The sequence below is a fragment of the Anser anser genome (assembly GCF_964211835.1).
Source record: "Anser anser genome assembly, chromosome: 2".
NCBI lineage: Eukaryota > Metazoa > Chordata > Aves > Anseriformes > Anatidae > Anser > Anser anser.
In genome coordinates this window covers 142,798,711-142,823,387 of record NC_139721.1, presented here as the reverse complement: position 1 = coordinate 142,823,387, position 24,677 = coordinate 142,798,711, and the positions used below count along the sequence as shown (strand labels likewise).

General features: G+C 36.1%; 2 long non-coding RNA genes across 3 annotated transcripts in view; one reads left to right on the top strand and one right to left on the bottom strand.

Moving 5' to 3' along the window:
- The first annotated feature begins 1,773 nt into the window (after window positions 1-1,773).
- The window catches only part of LOC310894834, a 47,953-nt gene continuing 25,049 nt past the window's right edge, over window positions 1,774-24,677 (top strand). Inside the window, exons 1-3 of one of the 2 annotated variants that reach the window (XR_014580205.1) lie at window positions 1,774-3,203; window positions 5,944-6,075; window positions 24,258-24,445. This is a non-coding gene — a long non-coding RNA (uncharacterized lncRNA). Of the gene's footprint in view, window positions 3,204-5,943; window positions 6,076-15,757; window positions 16,963-24,257; window positions 24,446-24,677 lie in introns of those variants that run through there. The other variant, XR_014580206.1, reaches the window with a different exon arrangement.
- LOC310894835 lies at window positions 16,949-24,310 on the bottom strand. The gene is made up of 3 exons (XR_014580207.1): window positions 24,185-24,310; window positions 20,585-20,682; window positions 16,949-18,889 (listed from the first exon to the last, which is right to left on the bottom strand). It is a non-coding gene; the product is annotated as an uncharacterized lncRNA (long non-coding RNA).

Genomic DNA, 24,677 nt, shown 5'->3' with positions numbered 1-24,677 from the left:
CTTATAGGACTTTCCTAATATATTTCTATGTTTTCCCTATCTTTTCTGCATTTTTTTTCGGTGACCAGTCTTTTCTGCACTTTCCAAGCTACTACGTGGAAATTTTGTGCCACACAATTCTATACTGTATAACATATATTAAATATATATCACATTTATACTTTACATTTATATATAATATTATGTATCAACCTTTACATTTCCTTAACTTACATTTCCTTCCTTTTGTAGATAATTTATAAGAAATAAAAGCATGTATATATGCAGAAATTTATCAAAATGTTACCTTCACCTGACAAGGAACAGTTGTTTGCATCCTTAATTTTCATTTTTTTTTGCTAATTTTTTATCTTACAGTCGTGTTTTTATTCAAGCCTCTTTGCTGGTTTTCATCCAGATGAGCCTTAATAAGACACTATTTGCAAAAATACAGAATACAAATTTTAAAATATAATTCACATATAACATTTTTCATAAGCAAGTTTTAAACAAGAACTTTTATAAAATGATATGAAAATTCCTATGCTATGAATTTATACTCATGGTTTTTTCCAGTGAAAGAAAGGAAGAGGAAGGGAAAAGCATTAAGAGGTGAGTAGTGGAGGAAGCAGTCTTGCTGTCATCAATTTCTATTTTCTTACTTGGAAAAGTTAGGAAAATAGAAAAAAGGAAGAACATGTGGAAAACATATATCTCTTCTTTTTCCTTTCTAAGAAATGAAGGAAGTAAAGGGGAGAAAATCAGAGCAACCTTCTTTTTCTCTCTTTCTCTCTCTCATTCTCTTTTTTCTCTTTCTTTTGTCTTTTATTTCCCTTCCTGCCTTCCCTCCCCCCTTCCCTCCTTCTCTTCCACTTTCCTTCTTTCTTTTCAATATTTAAATGTGCTTCCAAGTTTTCATATTAAAATAGGAGAATTTTAAAATGGAATTATTCATGCTGTTGATATTTTGGGGATAGTGTGAAAAATACAAATGAATTTTCAGTAAGTCCTTCTGAAGACATATGGCAAATGCTACTTAAGATCTGGGTGCATTTATGTAAACTGTGTCTGCATAGCTGAGGTGTCTGTTTCTCAGGCTCTTTTCCATTCCCCTCACCCCATTTTTCCTAAAATTTAGGTGTGACTGTCGGTGCCTGTAATCCTTCACCAACATCATTCCCAACAAATGGAAAAGAGCTGTACCTGCTTGCACAGTGCACAGTGAGGGTTAGTCAAATGCAATTTATCAGGCTGCAAGTGGAGCAACAGTTATGAACATATTATCAATGAAATACATGGTGGAGAGTAAGTAGAATGGAGAATACGCTGATAGGTTCTGGGACATTGCTTTTGCAGCCACACACCTTACTTTTGAATTGTTCAGTTTATGAGCCTATGGGGATGTCTTCAGCTTCCAGACGTACATTTTCTTCCTGCTGAGGTTCAGCTGACAAATTTCTCTGCTGGCAGGTGAGTGAAACCTGGTAGACTGCCTGGCCTTAATGGGAACGCTTTGCTGCTTAGAGACTGCTTTCCAGCAACTGCAGCACACTTCTTTCTCTGGTGCTCCATAACTGAGTACCAAACTTGGATCTGCCAAAGTGCAGGATTCAGCCAAGGTCTATGTCTCAGCATCCCTCAGCCTTTTTATTACACTAGAGAAAGTTTGATTGTTACAGCATAAGAATGTGAGTCATTAATGTATGCCTTCTTTCCCTGTCCTTGGTATGACAAATTTAGGTGGTTAATCTCCATGCTATTTCCAGTTTAGGATCTCAAACAGAGAATGCCGGAGAAACTGGTATGTGTATTCTTTATGCTAAGTGACATGAGTCAACAACTACATAAAGAAATGTCTTCCATATTCAGAGCTCTACAATTACAGTGTTATAGTGAGGGATATGTGAGCTTGTGTGGAGTAAACTGTAGAGAGTAAATACAGAACAACTGCTGGGGAAGCTCTGCGAATAATGGGGAGAGCTTGCCTAGCCCACTCTACAGAATGAAGACCAGCTTTTTAGAGAGCATATGATACCTTTTTTACAGAACAAAGTGTGTGTGTGGTGAACACAGGCAAAGAAAATAAGTGTAAACCTAAATGATAGGGAAACATAGTTTGCAAGCATTATGCTGAAGGCAATGACTAGCAAAAGAAGACCAGAGAGCTGAAAAAAAAAAAAAGGAAATGATTTTTTTCGTAAAAAGGCAGTGGTTAAAGAAGGAAAACAGCTGGTAAGAGGAAGGGAGAGCAATATCACTGGTGATCAATTGTCTTGACAGTAGAGAGGTCAGCCATTGCATAGTGTGGTGTTTAGTAAATGAGGGGAGGACAGCCGGTGAAGGAAGACACCTCATATATATTTGGCTTTTTTATCCCAACTGTTGTGTAGCTTGAAAAAAATTCTTTGACTGTCATTCAGTTATGCAGGGAAACCGAAATTCAGGTCCACTCAGGAATTTTCAGAACGCTCTTTCTAAATTTAATTAGACCATCAAAGTTTCTTTTCAGAAGGAACTTTTCCAAGACATTAATGAGATTAAGTACTCAACTCCTATTGACTTTTAATGTGGGTTTGGCATCCAAATTCCCTTTATGCCTTTGAGAAACTCCTTGTTAATCTTCACAGTTTACAATTTGCCCTCTGGGACTAGTCTCTGTTAAAATAAATAATCTCTGATCCCTCTGAGAGGTTGAAGGTTTGTACGTCTTGCAAAATGCCCCCAAGAATGCAGTATATCTGGGGAGTGGGAATTCTTGTCCATTATTTTGCTTAGGCTCTCCTAAGCTATTTCATACATAAATCACAGAGCTTGAACCTACACCAGTCCAAATAATAACTGAAAGTAAAGGTGCAGAGCAAAGTATCTCAGTCTTGTTCACTGTGGTTATACCAGAGCTAAATCACTAAGGTGGTATTTGATACATGATTAACAAGGCTTGGTGTTATTAAATGGTACCACCCAGATAAAAAATCTCCACCAAGTCCCACTAACCAAACACCTGCTAGTGATTTCTGCTTGAGTCAAGCAAATGCCCTTGCCCAGAGGTCAAATATTATGAAGAAATGCTTCTATTACTTTTTTTTTTTTTTTTCCAGACATAAAGCCATGAATGCCAATATAATTTTGAAATAAGCTGCACTACTTGAGCTAGCACCCTGAGAGTCTCATCTGAAAACATCTTTGCTGCTTCAATAGTTCCAACTTGTTTTATGTTCTTCAAGGTATATTACTCATGACTTGATTAGTGGCCACATCACATCCTGAACTACCATCATCCTTCACTAAACCATAAACAGATGTTTGTGCTCCACGCCCACTTAATAGGGACTGTTCTGGTCACATTGCAGATATGAAGGGCAGGTTAGAGAGACAGTTCTGAAAGCAGAAGAACAAATAATTTGGAAGTATCAAGGGAGAAAAAGGGCCAGTCAAGTAAGCATGTATTCGCTGTGTCAGTCAAATACCAACAGAACCAAAGGCAATTTGAACTACTAAAATTAATGCTCTCCGAAACCAGTGAAGCAAGCTCACATATAGACAATCTTTATGAAGTTTGAGTAATAACAAAAATCACCGAAGCCATACACATTCCAGATTCAGTGACAAAAATTCAATCTCATTGTCCTCAGATTTGGCAAACCTGAACACAGCCAGACAGACTTTAAGAAGAGATTAAGGGTACCATTTTACAGAACATAATGAAACAGATAATTGAACAGAGAGAGTGGGTGCATCTTGGAGGAGAAGAGCAATGTCTTTTCCCAAAGGCAGCAGTCAAGGAGATTCTCAGCAAGAAATTAATTCAAGTTCTCACTTTTTATTTAAAAACTAAACATTTATGTATTTATGTTCCTTTTTTTCCCCCTGAATCAAAAAAAAAAGTATTTTATGAAGACTATTTTAAGGGACCATATCAGTCACTTAGACTAATGCAAGCTTTGTGTGGGAAGGTAACTTTAGAGACAGTCATCTTGCTGGTAGACCAGAACTGTCAGCCTCTCATACTCTGGAGTTTTTGTTGGCATGTAAATAGTGAATGATTCACTGGGAGCCAAATTTAGATTTGTAAGTTGCTGTGATTTCTATGGAAATCTGGAATAAATTGATTTTGCAGAATTTTGCATAAACATTTAGCAAGATTCCTTAACTATGATTATTCTTCTGGATGTCATGTCAAGCAAAATTACTTCACAAATACTCATCAATTTATATAATTATTTCTGTTTCTGATTAGTTTGCCCAGAACAAAGGCAAGGTCTTTGCGTACTTCTGAAGTTATGAATTTGTCTAAACAGTTGGGGTTTTAACTGTGCAACTGAATCCCAAAGGAGATGGTTTCTGTCTTGCATGTCTCCCAGCTTACCAACAAAAGCAGTTGTCCAAAAGAAACTTCATGTGATGGTCAGCTATTTGTAGCACAACAGTAACATTTGCAAGCTTTAAAATTTTACATATACATATACATAAAATAAATTTAAATATTATATTTATATAATATAAATAGCTGTAAAGTTGTAGTAAATAGCTGTAAAGTTCTAGCAAACTTTGTGAAAGGGAAGAAATGGAGGATACTGGAGAAATATTTTCCTGCAGTGGGAGACAAAAGGGCAATATATATCAGTGGAACATCCTTTGACTAATTATTCTTACTCTTTTTGGTTCATTTTTGTGCATCAAGAAAACTGTTAGTGATATGTTTATTTTTGCTTTAAAGGTTGCTAGGAAGTGTTAGACTGGCTTCTCAGTGCCTGCAGCTGAAGTTAGAGCTGAGAGTGAAAATCCTTTTGGTGAGAGTAGGGAAGGATCTTTATTTTGCTTTCTGAGATGTATGCTGAGGATATTGTTACTAGGTTACTGCAAATTAGGTTTCATATAACAGCTGGAACCCAATATTGTAGTCTGTGCCAATAGCTGTTTTCATAGGGCCCAAAGCTGGGGTTCAGCTCACCGCAGAGATTTTATTGTCCCATTTCGTTTGCACACTCACAGCCTCATTTTACTGCTTAGCAAAGAAGGCTTTATTTTGGATTAGGGTGTCCTGTGACATATCAGCATACTGGAAGAATTATTGACTCCTTATATTTATCTTCTCCTAGAAAATAAAAAATAAATTTCAGCATTAGAATAATTTTGCTCCCTTCTTGCACCTGCACTGCAGCCTCGAAGCCTCAAGTCTGGGAGTCTGAATTATACAAAGAACACAAAACAGTGCTGTTGGGGGATGTGTGTATGGAAATTTTACAGAAATTATCAAATTTCCATTACTACACAAATTACATAAAGCATATTTTTCCAGAATGAAATGCTTTCCCCATTAAAATTCTTCTCCTTAAACGGGGCATGTCTTTTTATGTCTTTCTTGCAAACTTTTAAGAAAATGCACATGCACTATTAGCCTCAATATAGGTGCTTTGTTAACATTTGTATTTTATTGTGTAGTAATAGAACCAGTGAGGATATCTGTTTTTGTCTAAAGACAGAGTGAGAGGACGAACTAAATTTTCATCAGAACACGTTATAGTTTGTTTTACAAAATACTATACAAAATCAGAAAATACTAGAAAATATAGTGTGGTATGGAGCACCATAACTATACTGACTGTAAGTAGTTTCCAGCAATATTTTTTTTGTGGAAAATCAATCTGATGGTGTATAAAGCTCCAGTATTTTCCCTAAATTGATTATAGAAGAACTGGAGCTGGAAAGTATTACTCTTAAAAGAAAGATTGCCTAATGTAACTCAGAACTCAGCCTTTAATGGCTCTTCCATGAGCTGCAAATAACATATCAGCACTTTCCATTACAATTTTGGTCTCAAGGTTGGTAGCCCAGAGAGAGATGTCTCCATAAACTAAATAAAAAATATTTCCTGTACTTGTGGGCACTTAGAGAACTTGAAATTCTCATCATGCGCTTCAATCAATTTACATTGCCATCTAAAATTTTCAATTTTTTTTTCAGGTTTGTCTCAGAAACAATCAACCCAAACATTCTGTTAGAAGGAAAAGGCCAGCAAAGAATGAGTCCGTTCCCATGCTCTGACAGTAATATTAGCCAATAGGCTAATTCATCAGGAAGTACAATCACAAGCTGGTAAGTCACGAGTGTATCTACTGATTTCAATGAGACATGTTCATAGATAAATACACAACCCTAAGACTGAACGACTGCAAATCTTGAATCTAGGTACTATTTCCGCTCCAACACATGGATACAAAAGTTGGAAATATAATTAGTGTAGACATGTCTAAATGACTTGAAAGTCAGCCTTTCAAAGAATAGCTAAGTAATAAGTCTATAACAAAAACTCAGATTTACTAGAATTTTCAATAATTCTTTAACACTATCTGGAAAGGAAAATTGAAATATGTAGAATGTTTTAAGGGTAAAGTCAATAGGTATCTGGGAAACAGGGAGCATCCAATGCAAAAATCTGTTTGCTAAAAGTCCTCAGGAAGGAAAATCTTTACGAAAGATCAGCAGAGAAAAGCAGGAAGTAGACAGGGATGGGATAATATAAATTAGTACAATGTGAGCTTTGACGATGGGAAAAGGACTTGTTCAGGAATCTGATAGGAAGTGGAGAGCATATCATAGGCTCCATAGGTAAGGAGAACTTCCTTGGCTCTGAATTAAGCCAGTTTGAATGGATAAGAAGAAACAGTGACTTGTGTTCCTTCTTTATATCCATGATATCTCTTCTTTAGAAGGTACTGAGAAATACTTGTAATCTCCTTTACCCTGGGACATGCAGCAGAACTAGGGCCAAAGAAAAATATTTTTTGTGCTCTGTGGTAGGAGGTTTTCAAAGCTAGCATTTACAAAGGATTTGTGTCTTTGTGATAGTGCAGATGGTCTTGTCAAACTATGTCTATAAATTTACACTCAATCAGCACAAATCTTCTCTAAGGCTAGTTTTTACCCTGTTTAATTCAGTTCATATTTTTTCCCCAAACTTTAAGACTTCAGTGTGATAAGAATGTCTAGATACCAATACAGTATTGTATTTTTGTTTATATACAAATACAATTACTATCACTAAGAAAAGTACAACAACAACAACAACAAACTAAATGGCAAACACTGAAAGAAAACCTGTTAAAAAGAAACCATGTCTTCACTTTATGAATATGAAATACAAACAACACAATGCCCAACAGAAATTATAATGCTTCTGGCATGAATTATTATTTGCTGTGTGTTGACACTTTGATCAGCACTAGAGTGAACAAGCAGTGGGCAAGCCATCTGCCTTGGTATCAGTGGTCCTGCTTACCACTGTCCTGTTTCCATGTTTAAGTACTTTAGAAATATAAAGTAAGCAAGTACAGCTATTTATCTGGGGAGAGAATATTTTTTTTTCCCCACTTGAATAGTAAAAATGAAACTTCAAAAGCAAACATGCCTGACTAGTGGTCTGAAAGATATTTTCAGATTTTATATGTATACCACACCTGATCCAGATTCTGCTCACTTCAGGGTATGCTTTCTCAGTGTTTTGAAGAAGCTTTGGATCAGGTGCTGTGTCTTTGGCTGGGTAATCCTATTCTCAGGGAATAAGTCATTTTTGTAATGTGAGCAAGTAGAGTCAAAATTTCTTTTGAGCTCAGAGATCAGCAGTGTACGTGAGCTACCCTCCTATCCATTTATAACTGATGAAGGGAAATAGGCACTTTTTGGGTGCAACTCTTCTTTCTCATTCTATGTATTTACTTAGGCTAAGATGAATCCTGTCTCTGCTATGCTGACTAGATAGATTTCCATTAATTGTAGACAAATCCTTGGTGATTAGCTTATACGGATGTCTACATTAAGCAGACGAATGCCACCCCTCGGTGTTCAAAGCTGACCCTGATAATTTCAAACAAGCTGCCAAGTACAACAGATAATCATTACTGATACAGGATTAAATTTAAATAATTACCTAAGGGCTTGAAGCTATTTATCTAATTTGCAGTAACTTGAATCAGTCAATATTCCTAATTGTTTTGGTGACTACGTTAAAATCCTTCAAAATAGGCATGTTACTCTACTTTAAACATCTATTAAAATATTTTGAATATTCTCTGGACCGCTACAATCCTGTTTAGTGACAAGTGGCTCTTCTGGTCTTTAAAGATTAATTGCTGTCACTCTACATTTTATTTACTAGTTTCTTTTTGTGTTTCTAGTTTACTGAAAGAACATAGGGCAAGTTTTTTGGCAAAACAGGTTTTCAGATAAACAAACTGTTTTGTCAAAACTGCAAATGTTCTATTTTGATTTCTAATCTTTTTTTTCACTGAGTAAAATACCCAAGGTGAATTTTCTTAGCTTGTTGCTCATGTGTGTGAGACAAAGAGATGTGCAACAATGTGGGACAGTTCTGATATAATTACGTTTGAAATAATGCTAGTTGTTCTGTTCTCGTGCATTGTGGCTCTTGTTTCTTTCTGGGTAATCTTGCGTATGGCCTCAGCTTGAGCTCTGCAGCAGCTGTGATGCAGCCATGTCTGTCTGTGCCCAGGTGCTTTGCTGATCTGTTTCCAGACCTTGAGCATCCAAGTGACTTCCCAGCTTGACCTTGGACCCCCTAAATACTGGGGATATGCCTAGTGAATGCTGATCATGCACACTGGGTTGGCTTTTCTCACCCTTCTTACCTGTGGTGGGACCTGGCCAGTGAGACCCTGCCCTGTATACCAGTTTGCCTTCCATTTGAGCCCCAAATTTCCCATAAGTCACATTTTCTGGGCACTCCTTCTTCAATGGAGCTCTCTTTCTGGGTATTTCAGGGCCCCATGCCATCATGAAGCAGGACTTCTGAGTGCTCCTCACTGCCTCCTTCTTTCCATCCAGGATTCATTCGTGCTCCCCATTCCTAGCATACCATTGCTTCTGTACAAGTCCATGGATTATTATATCATTGAAAAAAAATTATATTATGAAAAGAGATTGCAAATTGATAGTGGTAATAGATAAGAAAATATTGGATAGCAAATGGATACATATAAGTATTGATCATAGTGAAATAATTTGGAAACAAGACAATTTCAGAGTTTTCACAACGACTGTTGTGTAATTATATTCTCATCACTAAGGACTGGCACCCCTCAAAGCACAAGTGGCATTCATACCAAATGCTGAAGGAAGGGGTTCAAAGAGTGAATATCTGTTTCTCAACCTGTGCACAGACTATAAGTTTAAAACCTGCCTAAAATTGATGCATGAGTTCACCTTTCCCCAGATAGGCTTAATGTACATGTTAGCATCTTATAAGAATAATTTACTTCCTCTTTACAGAAAGTATGTTTTGTATGTTCACTTGGGGAACATTTATCTCACTGACTGCTTTCCCTGTGCTTTGTTCTGTGCTGGGTCTAGTTGTTATGTTTTAACATGAGTTTGTTGCTGAGAAAGAAGAAAATTTTAATGACGTTCCAGCCCTTTTAGTATGTACTTTTTCTCTGTTACAGAAAAAGAGATGAGATAGGAGCAAAACTCTGCTTTGGCAGACCATATAACACCTCTCCAAGGTTTCAAGCATCCAAATGTCAATACAGTAGAAGGAAGGGATGCCATCCAAAGGAACAAGGACAAGCTTTAGAAGTGGGCCCATGTGAACCTTAAGAGGTTTAACAAATCTAAGTGCAAGGTGCTACACCTGAGTTAGGGCAATCCCGGACAAAAGCACAGACTGGGTCAAGAACTCATTGAGAGCAGTCCTGCAGAGAAGGACTTGGGATTTCTGGTGGATGGAAAGCTTGACACGAGCAAGCAATGTGCACTTGCAGCCCAGAAGGCCAACTGCATCCTGGACTGCATCAACAGAGGAATGGCCAGCGGGCCAAGGGAGGTGATTGTCCCCCTCTACTCTGCCCTTGTGAGGCCTGGCTTGGAGTCCTGCATCCAGGTCTAGGGCCTCCAGCACAAGAAGGATGTGGGTCTATTAGAATGGGTCCAGGGGAGGGCTACAAAGATGATCAGAGGGCTGGAGTACCTTTCCTTTGAAAAAAGGCTGAGAGAGCTGGGGCTGTTCAGCCTGGAGAAGAGAAGGCTCTGGAGTGTCCTTATTGCAGCTTCTCAATACTTAAAGGGGGCTTATAAAACAGATAGAGAGCAACTATTTGCTTGGGTGAGATAATGATAGGACAAAGGGGAATGGTTTTAAACTAAAAGAAGGGATATTTAGATTAGACATTAGGAGGAAATTCTTTATTTAGAGGGTGGTGAGGCACTAGCACAGTCTGTCCAGAGAAGCTGTGGATGCCCCATCCCTGGAGGTGTTCAAGGCCATTTTGGATGAGGCACTGGGCAACCTGATTTAGTGGGTGGCATCCCTGCCAATGGAAGGGGGTTGGAACTGGGTGATCTTTAATGTCCCTTCCAGCCCCAGTCATTCTATGAATCTATGATATGTTTTGCTCAAGCAAGAATCATATAAATGGGATGTCAGTGTTGAATTATTATAAAGTACGTTTGTATGGATAGCTTGGTACTTGGTAAGAAGTGAATTAATACTACTTCTTGAAAAAACAAGTATCTTTTAGCATCCTCTTTGGATACCTTATTATCAATGTACAGTTTTGCTTCTCATAAAGCTCTAATTCCTAAGAGGATATTTTCTTAAAGCTTCAGTTTTCTATTTATGAGGATATTATTTTGTGGTGTGGTTGTGGCTGTTTGTGAGGGAAAGTGTATCCACAGAAGTAGAAGAGAGAGATTTTGGAGGAATACTTTTTCCCTTACATAATTCTGACTTTACATGGACTGTCAAACTGAGCCATGAGGCTTCTTTTTTTTTTTTTTTTTTGGTTTCATTCCTAATGGTCAACCTTTTTTGTCAGTAAGAGACAAACACCTCTCCAGAACAGAGGAATGGTGGATTGGTGTTATGGACAGCATTTTGTTTACTGAATTGCTATGCCAACCTGAACAGATATTACAGACTTGTGCCACATGAGTACTAAATTTCTACTAATCTTTTCGACGTAGCATGTTACATACATTTTGAGACCTTAAGTGAAAAAGTTATTATAGTTTGTTGTTTTGTGGACATCTTCCTCTCACAGATCAATGTGAAAGGCAGTTTCTCCCTCATAGTCACTTCAGCAAGCCTGACCTCCTTGTGTGCCCTTCTGTCCATTGCAACAGTGACAGTGATAACCAAAACCCAGGAGTCAGGATGGTGGTGGTGGGGGGGAAGGAAGATTTTACAGCTCAGTCTGAAGCTAGGCTACATCTGAGTGCAATGGGCTTTGCAAGCAAGGAGTCACTCCTGCTCTAAGGCAATACCCTAAATCAGGAAGTGAGTCTAGATTAGTAGTTTGGATAAGGAATGAATTTTTTAAATTAGTCTACCACTGATCCACTGATGTCTCTATGGGAAACCCATCTTTGTGTAGCCTATAAGACTGTGCAGCTGTGGGCAAATCAGAGTGTTTTTTTTTCTGAAATGTTTGAAGGTTGAATGCTCAGGGGATGCATGGAGACAAGGTTTTGGGTGTTATGGCTTCTGTAAACTCAGAATTTTCACAGAAAAACTCAGACTGTATTCCAGCAAGCATTTCTAATGGAGTCTTTATCACCAGAAATCTGGTATGTGGCTTAGAGCAAACAAGTGAGCAAACAGGCTAACAAAAGGAAAAAAAAAAAAAGTAATATTCTTTCTGCCTTTGCACTTCAGGTGCTGCCAGTGACACACAGTCTTTCTAAAGCAAAACATTATTTATTTATAACCAAAGAGTGACTGAGAAATCACATCATAAATCATTGATCTATCTCTATGATTTCTGCCTCCTTCCAAGTCTCACTTTTTTTTTCTTTTTTTCTGTTCAGATTCTGACTGTTCTTTACTCTTGTCAGTCCCTGACATTTTTATTCTACAATCATTATCTTTTTGAGCAATTTTTGAGCATTTTAATGTTCTCTCTCTCTCTCTCTCTCTCTCTTTTTTTGGTAGGCTTGCCATTAGAGATTAGGAAAGGGATAGGATGCTCGTAGGCAAGAGCATTAATCTTGGTTTGATCCTGATTTTTTTTTAAAACTGAAGAAGTATTGGATTACCTTCTTTTTAGTTCTTTCTATAGATGCCACTAAAACAAAAAACAGTAAGGCATATTAGGAAACACTGCACACTAAGCAATAGCTAATCAGAATTCTTAAATTATTGAGAAGTAAGTAGTCCTATCTGCTACAGTATTAGCCTATGAAATATGAATTAAACGTTTGAAAAAGAAGAAATAACAGGTGTATAATGTTACTATAGCTATGCTATTCCATTTTTAGATTCTTTATTTACAGGTTTTGGATTCTCATTCCACAGACAATTTCAAAAGTGGATTTAATTAGTCATTTTATAGCAATTGTAGATTGATAGAAATAGACCTTTTGTTGAATTTGCTGCAGCATAAAACAATGACACTGCAATGGCACTGCATAGAATACAGGACGTACAATTTTCTTTTAACAGGATCTATCATCTACTATTCCTAACTGTATTTCCTGAATTAACTGTATATAGTCTTTGTGGCATAAGGAATTCTTTGTCCTCGTCTCTCTTGTTTATTTATTTATTTATTTATTTATTTTAAATTTAGATGTAATTTGAGGCCAAGACCTTGACATGATGCTGTAGAAGAGACACCTGTTTCCTCATGTTACATTCCCAGAACTGGTGCATTTTGCACCAATGTCACATGGTGGTTAAACAGATTTGTGAGTCATTCCCAGGGCCATGTAAGCAAGCAAATTCCAGGCAGAGACTTCATATTCTCCAAGATTTTTGTTAGAAACACATTCAGGAAAATACAAGTAATGCAATAAAGAGACATCCCTGTGACATGACGTTCTCTAGGTAAGAAAAGTCATAAAGCTTTGTAAGGACTCTCAGGACATCCAAATCTTATCCACCCTGTCTGGTCTCTGAAAACTACACTTACTTAGATATATTTAAGTAATCTATTTGAAATTGTTGTGTAGCATGTTTTAATTTATATGCTTGCATTCAAACCCTCAATGCTTTGTCATTGTTTTGAAAACTAGAGGTCTCAATTCAGTTGTCGAAACACAGGTGTCTCCGGCACGCCCTTGAAATGCCCTAGGGATCTGAAGTCTCCATTTGTGATGGAGAGTCACCTTTGGGTGACTTTCAGCGCCTATATTTGGGCCAAAGAACTGAGATCAGAGTGACTCCTACTAAACTGCCTGGTCTCGAAGTGTGACACTAACGGAGTCTTCTCAAAACAGCATGTACAAACCTCAGTGGAACTGCCTGAGAAATCTAGCCTTATATAATCACAGTAATGATAAAGGAATAATCAGTCACTTCTAGCCAACTTCTCTTCTCAGATTCTTAGTCTTAGAACAGGAGAAGGCTAGAAATAGAATTAACGGCATTAGGATAACGAACATTATTTAATTATTAAATTGCTTATTTAAACTCTTGCATCAACATTTTGATGTTTAATATTCTCCTTTGTTTAAGAAGATGTACTTCAACAACTGTGATAGAGTAGTCTGTCTCTTTTCATATTACAAGAAACAGGGAATGATTCGCAGAAAAGAGGTATGATCTGGAACCTACAAATCTGTGAAGGTCCTTGATATAATATTACTTATGTATTGATAAATGAAACAGTAGCAGGGTAAGCTGATGTTGTGCATCCATGGTTTATACTACCAAGTAGTTAACATAGTCTCATGTATGGTTGTGTTAACTCCCAAAGGCAGTTTGGATGAGGACAGTCTTTTGTAGGATGGAGACTTTAACTGTGTCTGCCATGGAGACTTTAACTGTGTCTGCCATTCTGTTTTGGCTGGCCTTGGTGCCAGAGAAAAATTATGTCTAGTTTACATAGCCTAAGAGTTGTTTTTACTCAAACCTTGTATACATGCATTTTTTTTTTTAGTTAAAATTGTCTTATGAAATATCATTTATAACTATCAAAATTATTTTTCTTTCTAGTTAGTAGAAAGATATTCTGAGCTTACCAATTTGATGCATCGCATCAACCTGAAAACTTAATTTATTAAAAAAGAGACACTGTTCATATCAACGCTAAATTATGTTTGTTTCCATCTATTCATTATCATCTTATGGTTCATTAGACATTCTAAAACCGCATCCTTCCCGTACTAGTTTCAGAAAAAAAAAACACAGAAAAATTAAATCTTTACATGAGTGCAACAGCTCTCTCCTATGAGATCAGTAGTACAATTATTAGTATGATTATTAATATATAAATAGTCATTACCTGGTTATTTTTACAACATATATTTTCTAGGGACAATATTGCATTTCCATTGCACAAAATCTTTGAATTTCATTAGTGGTTCAAGCTTTAAGTTTAGCAGTAACTCTGTTGTTAAAATTCAGGGGTAGTTGCTTCAACCAAAGCTTAGTCATTTGAATAGCCTAAAACCTTTAATTTTTGAAACCAGAAACAGGGAAAAAAATTGTGTGACCAGTTTTACTGGGTTTATAGGAAACAAATGAAAACAAGAAGTTGCCTAGCTCCAGCCAAGGTAAAATGTTACAATACCATACGTTTCCAGTGGGTTATTACCTTTACTGCTGGAGTCCGTAGAGCTACTTGGTGACCTTCACTTTAAGTAAAGATGACCAAGATTGTGGTTGGTATCTCTGTATGTACATCTTTGCTGAGCTTAGACATGTGGGTATACTATTTGACACCTTCAGCTTGAGCAGTGTAGTAGTCTCAAAGAAAGCAAGCATTGATGGAAAAATCTTCAACATACCTTTTCGGAGGGGAAAGCTTAAAAAACAAAAGTGCAAATGAACATGTAGGCAAACAAAAACCAAACAAATCCCTTTGTGTGCTCTCATTTCAACACAGTCATATGTCTTCTTCTTCAAAAATTGTTAATTCATTTCCTGTCAGGCAAGAGACTTTCCCAGCTTTTAGCTAAATTAAGATTTCAAGAAAAAAAGTTTTTGTAGTGAAAGTGCTGACAAAAACTTAGCTATGTTTTTATGAAGCCTTTGTATAGCTAATAAATAACAACTTCTTTCCTAGCTGTCATATATTTATTTTATTATTATTATTTTCAAGTTGTAGGTAACTATTTAAGCTCTCTGGTCTTTTTTTTTTTTTTCAACCAGAAATTCCTAGACGTATTTAGTGCTGGTTTCTTGTGTTAAATGAATGCTGAAGGACATGCTGTGATCTTGACACGTATTAAATTTCCCAGACTGGTAGAATTCTGCCCGGGATTTTATAAAGGAGACAAAATGAAACGGAACTTGTACTTTCATTGCGCAAGATTCATTCTTCTGAATGCTAAGTAGTGGGAAAGGTATAACTAGAGAGCAGACTATAAATGTACTTTATTACTAACCCATAATAGTACTGTAGTACAACCTGAGCTTGTAGTGATGCTACACATCGCTTTACCCTGAGTCTATAGTGAGTGAAAGGAAACTTTTGGTTGGCAGTAACAGATATTGAGATATGTATGATACGCATGATATGCATTGGTAACTTCTTAGTTACAAAATCTCAGTAACAGTTGTATATTTAGCATTGTGCGTGCTGCAAAATATAGGTGTGTTCACTTGCCTCATTGTCTCTTTGGAGTGACATACCTGGTGATATGACCTTCATTAGGAAGCTATGCTCAACTGAGTGTGTCTGTACCTTGCTGTCAGTATTCCTCTCAGCTTTGTTTCCTCTGATCAAACTGCAGGTATGAAGAGCTGTTTTCTTTAAAGATTTAGTCTTCAGTGGAAAACTGTTTCAGATTTTTATAAAAAAGTTCAAACAATCAGGAGGGAGTTTTAATGTGAATTTCTATAACTAGGGAAAAAAGGTGTTGGCCTACCTACTAGGTACAAACAGACCAGTTATAAGGCCTGTGGGTTTCCAAGCGAAAGACAGAAGTACATCATGTACAGCATGATACTTGTACAATATTCTTTCTACTCTTCCTATGAAAACGACGGGAAAATAAACCAAATCATCAGTTTTATCTTCATCTCTGTTTACACTACACTTCATATATAGCTTCAGAACACGTATTTTTCAGTAAAATAAAATGGATGAGCCCATTGACAAAGGGAATAAAAATCATATCTGTTTTTAAGCCAAACTCATATTTATTATATTCAGTGCCTCCTTTCATTCCTTTATTTAGAATAAACATTAACAGAGTTATGGCTCTAATTCTCATTTTCATTATGGATGGTTTGGAGGCACTGCCTCATCTTAGCACAGAGCTTTGACCACCTGTACACACAAATATGCCAGGCCGGGCCAGCTACCCAGACTACAGTGTTTGATTTTGTTCTGTTTTCCTTCTCTCCTCCTGCTGCATTATCGGGCAGTGCAAGACAACAGAAATGCAGTAGGCATGATTTGACCAGGTTTGGAGAAGACTGTATGATGTGGGTGGAAATAGTTTTCCAGGAGGGAGTGAAGAAATAATCTAGAGAAGTGTCAGAGCTGGGGAAAAACAGTGTTATTTTAAGACATGGTCCCGCTGAAACAGGTAGGCTCCAGGCCTCCCAAAGTGCATTAGGCAGTGCATACACAGGGATGCAATGCAACATGGTCTGGATTTATCTGCCTATCCAGTTTATGTTACTTGAAGGAGTTCTACAACTAACATGAGGAATTTTGTTTCATTGCTGAAGCAGTGTAAAGTAATTCTGTTTTGGTATAGCAAGGTTAGCATGTTGGATCAATGTATATGCTCTGTCCAGTAAAAATAATGCTGTGTCTGGTGTGACTAAACCCCTACCAGACCCCTCTATTTCTAGGAGAAATAAATTCCAGATGATTCACACTAGCTGAAAACCAAAAGACTGGACAGTCCATCTCCACCAACCTTCCGGGAGGATTATTTCTCGCCACCAGAAGGAATGCATGTTCCTGGATCAAGGTTTAGATCTCCAAACCATTGGCTACTCTGGCAGAGCAGGAGTGGGCAGCTGTGTTTCCAGACAAACCAGGAGATGGAGGGAACCATTGAAGTGAATGGGTAATTCTTGTGCTGCCCTTTCTGCTTTCTTATAACAAAATGTGTGAGTAGCTAGGCCTCATTTTCTCTTCTCTTCTCTTCTCTTCTCTTCTCTTCTCTTCTCTTCTCTTCTCTTCTCTTCTCTTCTCTTCTCTTCTCTTCTCTTCTCTTCTCTTCTCTTCTCTTCTCTTCTCTTCTCTTCTCTTCTCTTCTCTTCTCTTCTCTTCTCTTCTCTTCTCTTCTCTTCTCTTCTCTTCTCTTCTCTTCTCTTCTCTTCTCTTCTCTTCTCTTCTCTTCTCTTCTCTTCTCTTCTCTCTTCTCTTCTCTTCTCTTCTCTTCTCTTCTCTTCTCTTCTCTTCTCTTCTCTTCTCTTCTCTTCTCTTCTCTTCTCTTCTCTTCTCTTCTCTTCTCTTCTCTCTTCTGTTTTTGAGCAAGTGTAACTGAGCATAACGTACTTGAAAAAATGTGAGCCTGTTTTTTGTCTGCTAAAAACCAGAAAATTAGTGACAAGGACATTCAAAAACAAATGGCTCAGGAACGTGAAGGTGTGATGAAGACTATTTGCTATTAAAAAAAACAAAAATAGCAGTAAAGGAAAGGCCACATAAAGGTATGGAAGTTTTTCAGTTTAATGAGAATAGTAAGAATATGAAACACGAGTTCAAGAAGTGCAGTTGTATTTTTATACATATGTTTTTGAAGACAGTACTAAGTGAAAATCTTTGTCTGAATTCTAGTTGGAAAACTGATATTTATATCATAAAGAGATTTAAATTTTGTACAGACACTGTGTGAATTTCACTATGAAGATTTAGCAAAGACCTTATAGCTGAAAGATTGGTCTTATTTAAAGAGAGAGCTGAGAGAAAAATGAAACTTTCTAGCCATCTTTAAAAAATCCCAAGAGCTGCTTTCCTTATTGAATTGGTTTTTGTGAAAAAAGTGAAAAATTGTTTTGCTTAATGATACAAGACAGCCTGAGAGATGAAAGCTGGTTGACCAAGGCACAAGCTATACTATCTGATTTGAAAAAAAAAAATCCCACCCTTCACATTTTAAAAAAGTTTCCTTTAGCTTTCAATATGTTGGAAGAAATTCTGTCCTTAGGGAAAGAAGAGATCAACACATTGTAAAAGATAAATATTTCTACTGTTTAGGGACTCTGTTCATATGTTCCTTAACAAACTTCAGTCCAAAAATGATAACAAAAGGGTCTGTTGAATGTAGTAATACTGAGAAAAAATTTCTGCTTACTGTAAACACAGAGATTAGACTACTTATTTTACCTTAAGGGAACCTTTCTCAATCTAGATTTTTCTCCATGCCAGATGAACAGATTGTACTTTATTTTAAAGACTGTCTCTTAAAACAGCTCACTATCCTTTTTTCTCACTGTCATATTAAGTGGCAACGGAGATTCTTTGCTATGGGTACATGAATTTTAATGTAAAAGAGATATACATGCTAAGATGCTGGTTGAGTTAGAGGGAATACTTTGCATTTAGGAAACAACAACAACAACAATCTTTTCATCAAGTGACATAATAATGACATATTGGTATCAAATGATATCAAATGACATAACCTTTTCATCAAATAATGACAGTAGCAAACTGACCATATTTATAGAAATATTTTGATTAAACTTAAAAATGAATTATTTAGGAACATTAAATAGGTTAGAACCTGTTCTTTCTCATCAGTAACTGTGAATTGTATCCTGATTGGCGAAACACAACTCACAAGATTATCACTTCAGCTGCTGAGATGAGTTGAGACACAGCGTTGTTGTTTATGGGTTACCTGAAGTAATTATTTCAGATAAATGTCCTCGGTCTGTTTCTGAATAATTTCTAATATTCCTAAGTAGAAAATCAGTAAAGCACGCTCTGCCTCTTGCTTATCAGATAGTTGGCAGAATTCTTTTTGCAGACACTTTCAAAAGGCTCTAGGAAAAAAAAATCAGTACTATGAAATAGAGAAAATTCCAGTGAAGTTATTTCTCAAATGTCAGATATGAATTAGATTTAATTTGTTGGATTATGTTTTAGCCAAATAACTAAGAAAACAAGAGATGTGATTTTATTTTTAAAACCTGAATGCATTAACTAAGTAGTAAATTCAGGGAAGCATAATTTGTTGGAAGTTTTGCAATCTATGGTTTCTGTAGAAAGATTAAATGGCAGACAATGAAGAAATGCGACAACCATTTGTTCCTATGTAGAAACTTCCAGAAAAGGAACATAGTTGTCAGTACTGAGGATGTTATCAGAAAGGGAAAAATAAAATACATCTATTGCCACAGAGACTACATCCATAGAGGTATAGAAGGTAAATCTTAATGTTTACATCTGGGTTACAGTAAAGATAAGTCTGGACAGGCATCTATGGTCGTGATGAAATATAATGCCTTACAAGTCCAATTGTAAAATCACTTAAAAAAAAATTATATAGCTCCTTCAGTGCTATTCCAGCATGATTATATAAAGTATATATAATTCATATATACATAATACATAAATATATTATACATAATACGTACAACCATGATTTTGGTTTTCACGCATGTCACTGCCTATAAAAAGGGCCATTCTGTGGGGAAACATTGTTGCAATGAATGCCAGAGGAGGAACTTCTGAGAGCTTGACATTTGTTCTTTCTTACCTGGCTATTTCACTTAATCTAGAGTGAATGATATTATAATTTATGGTATATGTCATTTCCTCTGTATACGAATTGTAGCCAGTCCCATTAACAATCTTATCAGTTACCTAGTCATTGCATTACTCCGTAGAACTTTCTGAACCTATAAAACCACTTTACTTTTTGAAATAGCGGAGTTTTCATTTTTCATTAAGAGCCATTCACAAAGGCAACTAGAGGCATGAGTGTGTCATGTCCAATTTTAAACAGTGCTGAGCAGACAACATTTGTGATATATTGACTCTTGATTAAAAAAGAAAAAACAAAACAAAAAAAACCCTACCTTAAACTGGCAGCCTAAAATGTCATCCTTTCTTATTTTCTTTTTTCTTTGAAATGATAGGAATTGTATCTCCCAGAGACTACCCAGCAAGATAGGAAGGAAACTTTTGTCATTATTATTAATAGCACCTTACATTTTGCCTAACCTTTTTTATTAGTCTCCAAGACTGATTTGAATTATGTACATAGTTTTTTTTTTTTTTAATTTTGTTTTTATGTAGCTTACTTGAATATTAAGCAATAGCCAACATAAATTACATTTAATAATTATGCTAAACATGTATTCAAATCTGTCACCCAACAGGAAGAAGTATCAAAGAAGCATTTTAAAACACTATATTAATTTATTCTGAAACATGACAATATCTTACATTAGGTGTAAAATGTTGTGTTGAATGACCCTGAAAGATCTCCTGACTGAGGAGGAAAGGTTTTTAAAATGACAAGAATTAGAAATATAGGAAAATTATATTTCTGCACATGCACAACATTGTGTATAAACTCCTTCATAACAGAGAGACATGAACACCAAATAATTTGATGTACCCAGTTGAACGAAATGAGCAGCGTGATCAAATTAAAGTCTGGAAAAGTACATATGAATAATTAGAAGATATTTTAAAGTACAAAATAGCCTTGTGATGAAAGAAATCATTACCTGCTACTTTGTTGATGTAAGTTTTGGATGTTGCCATCACTTTGGTTTTTATCTGCTTGCCTGTTGTGTGCACAATTGTCTGGACAGGACAGCTCTTCCTTGGCACAAGAACAGAAGGGAGAAGAGAAAATTCACAGACCAACCAAAGAGGGGGCTAGGTAGTTGAATGACATGCTTTCTCTCTTATATGATACTATCAAAATTGTATCAGAAAGTAAAGATCATAGATAAAGAATTTCTATTTCTATAAACAGTTTATTCTTAACAAGGGTAACTACTGCCTGAGAGGATTTTTGGCTTTGTAGCATTGTAGAAATCACTGGTGTGGAACAGGAGTCCAGCCTGCAAACAATCCTTTCTGTGACAGATCCCAGATCTGTTATTCTCAGAGACGGCATTTCTCCAGCTGCTACTGTAAAAAACAGTGTATCTTGAAAGGCTCTTGGAAGAGTATATTTTACCAAAATTTTCATGTCCTGAATCTCCCTTTTGGCCTTTTACAAGTGAAGCACAAGAAAGAAGATCTCTTTATAGTTGCCTGACATGGTTGTGATAAGCAGGTAAGCAAGCAGGCAAACAGATTTTTGCTATATTTGGGCATATTTTTTGGTATTAGCAAGCATTATAAATGTTTCCATTTTAGTGTATCAGTGTACTAAACCAATGTATGAATTCCCCAAATGGTGATCACCAGCACTGAAAATAAAATATTTTAAAATTATGTTGAGTTAGGGAAAAAATTCTTGAGCAGGAAGGTAGACTGAGAAGTAATGTTTACACTGGAAGTCTTGGACCTGAGGTTTCCCTTCAAAGTATTCATTAGAACTATATGTAAACTACTCAGTTTAAAAATCTGCTGTGAAAATCTGATGCTGACAGTAGCCTGAAGGTGATAATTTAGAGTGGAAAAGTGAAGATCTCTACTGTCCTGACTGTGCGCACCATCTACTCTAAGCCTCATCTCACGCCTTCCTCACATGGCCCCATAGCAGTGACCCACTGCTCTCCTGATGGTGATAATTTACTGTCAACGCTAGATGTTGCTTCAGCTGAGAAGCAAAAGAAACTCCAAAATTTCTATATATTTCTGTCTGTTATGGCTTTATAAAAGTTAACCTAAGCTCTGCTTTAACAATGAAAATAATTCTTCACTTAGACTCCTTCACTGACATTTTTTTTTTCTGTTATGCTATTCACGTTTCATTTTTTACAGTTGGGAGTTCAAGCCAATGCTACAATGTAAGAAACTGAAATAGAACATAGTTTAAATTTCCTCTGATTATTTATGTAGGTAGGTAAGAGCAAAAGGTAATGCTTTATTTGTAACTCAAACAAACAGAAAACTTAAAGAATTTCTAGTTGTGGTAGTAGGCTTAATGATTCTCTGATAAACCAATCCATAGTGCTAGTTTATGGACAGATTCATCTTAGGAATCTGCACAGTTAATCATAGGAGTAACCTGGGTGTTAAGACACTCCACTCCAGATCAGACTTTATTTCAGTCTGCACTGTCATGTTAAATTAAGGTTCCAGCTTGCACTTGCATCCACATGTCTGATTGTCTATACTGCCTGCTTATTGATTTTATACTTCCTCTAATGTCTGGAGCAAACCAGCCAGTTTACCAGGTGGAGAAACATAAACAGAGAAAATTGAATCCTACCTTTAAGTCTGGGCTGACTCCAGTCTCATGCCACAGGGCAAAAACTTGGTTTATTCTTTGTCATAATTAACTACTCAATACAGATTTAAACACCATAGCAAATTCAAGCAAAAATCTCCACCATGCAAGTCTGCTATTTTGATTTCTCTTGGAACTGTATCTGAACAATAGCTATTTTTATTTATTTTTTCATTCCTTTGCTCTGCCCACCAATGCTTCTGATATTTACCAAGACAGTAAGGATTGATACAACAGAAAAGACATTAGGCTGAAACATTGCCTTACTCAACTTCTTTAGAGAGTCAAGGATTCTGCAGGAGGAGAAAAAAAAACACCTTAAGATTTTTTTTTCCATATTTCAAAACATTTCTTTCCAAACATTTCTTTCCATATGTTTCTAAGATCGTAACTTCCTGAATAGAGCCTGAGGTCAGCAGTGTTTTTTTTTTATTATTATTTTTCCAGCTAATTTCCTGTATTCCAGTAATTTTGCTTCTACATCCAGCTAATGCCAGAAAATCCAGTTGTGCAATATGTAGACATGAATTTAGCTGTACTTCTAACCCCACAATACAGTTAATCAGTCAAAACCACGAATTATCATCATACTGGTCAATGGATCACTGAGAATATTTTGTTCATCTCTCACCGAAAACTTCCTTTCCCCTTTCCTCTTTCCCTTTTCCCCTTCCCTTTCCCATTGCATTTTTTTTTGTTGTTTGTTGCTTTGCTGTCTTCGGTTTCAGAAATATTTCTTAAAAGTTGAGGTTGCTTGTATGTAATCAGCTATCTATGCATTAGAATTTGCATCTACAAAGTAATCAACATCTTTTATTCTTGATTGCTAGGGAATTTTTGTTTTTCTGGTGCTCACCCTCTTTGTGAATTCATTATCACTTCACACTTGCAAAATATTGGGGATTGAGAACTGCTCAGGCTACCCAGATTGCTCAGGCTACCCAGATTCCAAATGAGTCAAGGATCGAGGTGACTTTTGTTAAAATTGTTTTGCACAGAAGTATTTGTAAGAAATTCTCTGTATACCAACTATTAAAATAATGACTAGGCATTACATTTTATTTTTGGTGTATATCCTCTTTAATAAAGGCCTGATTTTAGAACAAGCTGTGTACATGTGTAAGGTCTGATTAGAGATTTCTGGTTTTTAATTTAAAGTCTGTTCTCCCTGACCTTTCAACAGATGTGAGTTACTCATAATGCCTGTGTGACTCCAGAGCCTAAAAATATATCTGTCATATAGATTTGAATGGCAGAATATATGGTGTCAAATGGAATAGTGTTGTCCCCTTAAGACTCCATTCTGCAAATAAAAACTGAGTAATAGTCCTTTAGCATGCTAGAAACCTCTGTCCTGATGAGAGGTTTTCACTATGAATAACGTTTTCTCATTGGGAAAATAAAATGTTTCAGTGTTTTTTTTTTTTTTTTAATCACCACTTCCAAATTCTTAGCAACTGAGTGAATTCACAAAAAAATCTGATACATTCTTGTATTTATGGAAACGTTGGCCTTGAGAGTGGGAAAACATTATCCACTCATCTGCTGAGAAAAAAGTGAGGAAGAGAGAAAGTAGCTTTTATTTCTTAAAAATATACTTTTCAAAAATGACTTCTGTTTAGTTAAAAAAAAAAAGGTACATGTATTTTTTATATCTCAAAAATATTCAGAAAATAGAAAATAAAAATGGGGAACGATCTGAAATCTGTCTCTCATTTCTTACTAATGAAAAAAATTTTTTTAGAAAGTTATTTGAGAATACACCACAAAAATTTCAAATTTTTTTTTTCAGTGAGTTTATAATTTGTTGGGACCAAAACCCTTTGGCGATAATTCCTATGTAGAAACTTGCCATTTTGCATTCTGTTTTTGAATATATATACTTTCACAACAACTTTAGAACTATTTTAGTACTCACTGAACACTGAAAAAAATTCTTTCCAAATGACCAGATGCAGATAGGCTAAATTCACCCTTCTTTTCTGTTTCAGCTGTCTCTTCTCCTTTGAGATGCAGTTGAAGGTTAAACTGTGTTGATATCAGCTGATGTGGATTGAAAAGTCTACTAAGGAGAAGTGGGCAGGTGGTAGTGACTGGGGCAAAGTCATTCTTGGAATTGATTAGCAGACTGAGTTTTTCAATGAAGAGAGGACCTAGCAATTTACCTTCTTGTCATCAGGTAAAAAAATTATATTTATTATAATAACAAATGTATTTATTATATTTGAAACTTTAGAAATTATTTTTATAAATTTTTTGTTTTTGTTTTTTTTTTCTTAAACTGTGGCTTTTCAGAATATTTTCAAATTGTTTTTTTTCAAATTTTCACTGCTGTTTGAAAGTTTTATGAGGTGTTTAACAAAATTATATGTCTCTTTTCAGATCTCTGAGGTAGCATTAATATTAAATGG